Below are 3,545 nucleotides of genomic sequence, written 5' to 3'. Positions count from 1 at the left end.
CTTCTCATAAAGATCGTTTGTTGCTCATCTTATATGTTGTACGGGTCCTTAGATTTATCTACAGGCTATGAAGGACTTTCGTCAGTCTTCTGTATTATTGTTGCTTTCTGACATGAAGACCAGAAGGCTTCTCTTTCTCTCTGGTGGAGAAGTGTTTTTTGTAGGGCTTATCAGACTGCTGGACGGCAGCCTCCTGAGAGACACGCCACTAGGGTGGTGTTTTTCTTCCTGGGCCTCCTAGGAAGAGGCCTTTGTAGTATGGATTTGTAAGGTGGTGACTTGGCTTTTCTTGGCTCACCTTTTCTAAAGTCTATAAACTTAATTCCTTTGTCTCAGATGAGGTTTCTTTTGGGTGAAAGGGTCTTTTCGTCAGTGGTACCTTCCGTTTAGGTTACCTGTCTTGTCCCTCCCGTATCATCTGTGTCCTCTAGCTTGGCTATTGATTCCCAACAGTAATTAATGATGATCCGTGGACTCACCGTGTCATTAGAAAGAAAACAAAATTTATGCTTACCTGATAAATGTCTTTCTTTCTTGACACTGTGAGTCCATGGCCCTCCCTTTTTTTTGACAGTTTTTTTTATCTAAACCTCAGGCACCTCTGCACCTTGTGTTATTTCCTTTCTGTCCTTTTCCTTCAGGTTAATGACTGGGGGTTGTGGGAAGGGAGGTGATACTTAACAGCTCTGCTGTGGTGTGCTTTGCCTCCTCCTGCTGGCCAGGAGTGATATTCCCAACAGTAATTAATGATGACCCATGGAATCACTGTGTCAAGAAAGAAAGAAATGTATTAGTTAAGCATAAATTTTGTTTTATTCATAAAAATAAAAACAAATGAATTGGTGGTGCAAAAGTATTTATAGCACACAGGAAATGATGCCATGCCCCATCAAGTCAAAGCAGAGAATGGAAAGTGCCATTTACATTGCTTCTATGGCATATGCCCCTCTGTTGTACTATGACGGCACAGGAAGTGACATCACAACATAATCCTCCCCAGCAGTGATCACATGACTTCATATCTACTGCGTATTCCCTTCATCAAGCAAAGATTATTCCTAGGAGCTCAAAGAAGGCAATCCCGAGAGCAACTCTTTCCACAATGACTACATTATTCTTAATCCAGGACTGCAAAGTGTCAATACCATCAGCTCTTTGGTGTTGTTATAGTTCTTCATACTATCCTTGAAGGAGTCCTCAAAAGCTGTTTGAACCTGATCCTTGAAAACGTATCCAGCAATGGCAGCAGCAATCTCTACCAAGAATATCAGGACAAGCAGGACTGCAAACGTTGTCACCATGCAGTAGTTCTCCTTTGCAGCACCACAGCATCCAAAGAAGGAGATGAAAAAGATAATGATAATTCCAACAGCAATGATTACTAAAGGAGCGCCAGAAGAGGAGGCATTTTTAAAAACTAGTGCTGTTGAGCTAGATCTGCAAGTAGATACACAATCCTATGACCAATGGCACATAGCCAAAACAAAAAGTTAAAGAGGAACAATCGATATTTCACACATTTCATCCCTCCTTCGACTGCCATCCTGTTAAGCTGTGTCTGCAATGAGCTTCAAAAACTAAATCTCCTCCAAGCTGTTGCTCATCCGCCTCCATTGGTGCACCTTTTTATAGGAACTTATAATCTATTGTACCCAAGTGACAGTACATATTGGAGTTATTTGTCCATTGATAGGTGAATCTATATATAAATGGTAAAGATTGTTGGTGAATTCTATCCTCTGATATACCTCTCTGAGCTGAAAAAGTGTAACAAAATTTCCCTGTTAGAGATCTCAGGGTGTAAATATAAAAAGCAAGATGTTGGCTGTAGCTATACTGAGAAAATAAGCTAATGGAAAAATATTTTACCTCACCTAAAATGCTGCCAAAAGCCAAAGGTATAGAAAAAATACTCAAAAGGAAATACAAGTAATACATCTGTGGTAATGAGTGATGATATTACAAAGGAACAAACACAAGCTAAAAATTTGTCAGAGCAATTGGGAAACCTGGTTTCTAAAATTCATAATGCACAGAAAAGCCTTTACAAAGTTGTTCAGGAGTTACAACATATTACATCTAGAATATCTGGAATTGAACAGAGCGTATCTGATACAGAGGATGTCCAGACTAATATGGAAAAAAGGATAAGGATCCTGGAAGAAGAAAAAAAATTGAACAATAAGACTGATGAACAGGAAAATTACTTAATAAGAAATAATATCAGAATAGTAGGCCTGCCTGAAACCATCAAATCCTCCCATCTAATTGAGTTTGCTGAACATACTTTACCAAAACTGCTGGGCCTAGAATCAGATATACAAGGATTTCAAGTAGAAAGATCACACAGGCTTGGCTTCAATAAGCCAGAGATGCAGAGTCAACAGAAATCCAGAGTAGTTATTATAAAATATCTCAGCTTCCAGGCAAAGGTGAAAATATTAGGAGCATATAGAAAGATTCAAAACCTATATTTTCAAGAAAAAAGGATACTACTATTCCAAGATTATTCTACAGAACTGTCAAAACGTAGAAAAATTTTCTCTGGCCTTTTGAATCTATGTTTATAGCAGAAGGCCGACTTAAACACTCATTATCAATAGCAAAAAACGTTTTAACTGTAGACCAGTTGACACAACTACCAGCATTTACAAATAAATGTCACTCTGAACTAGACACAGAATTTGACATACAAACCTGGAAAAGAATCTTTGACTTCACTAGAAAATCATCAACATCAACTAAGTTCCTAGAATTAAACTATAAGGCCATGACGAGATGGTACCTAACAATGACATGCCTGAAAAGTGTATATCCTTCTTCCTCCGACAAATGCTGGAGGGGATGCAATAATAGGGTCACTATGCTCCATATATGGTGAACTGTCCCCGCCTTCATTCCTTCTGGAGGAAAATAGAAAACGTTTTACAAACACTGTTTGAGCCTAATTTCTCCCTGACCCCTATAATAGCACTCTTAAACCTGCTGCCTCAAAAAAATGTAAACTCCGCCTCCACCTGCTACAATTTTTGCTGAACTCAACTAAAATGCTAATAGCCAGAAAATTGAAAAATCCCTCCACTCCCTCTAAACGACTGTTTAAAATAATTTTTCAACAGAGTACTGGAATACATTGGTTTATTTATGTTTTAATGTATACTTAAAACTCAATTAAAATCTTTTTGAAAAAAATAAAAATAAAAAATGTTCTCTGAAGTCTGTCAAAGACTGGTTAAGAAAAAAAAACAATTTGCATTATTATATCCAGCAAAACTGAAAATCCAGCAAGAGGACTCAATACAGTTCTTTTACACACCAGCAGAGGTTATTATCTTTTTGGATTAAAGGCCACATTAGGCTTAGAAAAGTTATCTTATCAGTTATTTGAATATGTCTAGTTAATTATATGAAGTGTGTATATCATTCTTATTATATGATAGGATGGTGGGTCTAATCTACTGTGGGTTTTCCTTTTTTATCGTTATTTTGTTTTTTGGTGGTAAACACTAATGGTTTATCCTATTTTAGGAACAGGATTTTTGCAC

At 37.4% G+C, this 3,545-nt stretch overlaps 1 pseudogene; it reads right to left on the bottom strand.

Moving 5' to 3' along the window:
• Nucleotides 1-1,006: 1,006 nt before the first annotated feature.
• Nucleotides 1,007-1,543, bottom strand: LOC128659514 (CD63 antigen-like; annotated as a pseudogene).
• Between the last annotated feature and the right edge of the window lie 2,002 nt (nt 1,544-3,545).

Source organism: Bombina bombina, chromosome 5 (assembly GCF_027579735.1).
Source record: "Bombina bombina isolate aBomBom1 chromosome 5, aBomBom1.pri, whole genome shotgun sequence".
NCBI classification, from domain to species: Eukaryota; Metazoa; Chordata; class Amphibia; order Anura; family Bombinatoridae; genus Bombina; species Bombina bombina.
The sequence above is the reverse complement of the archived record's forward strand: the minus strand, read 5'-3'. Positions and strand labels throughout refer to the sequence as shown.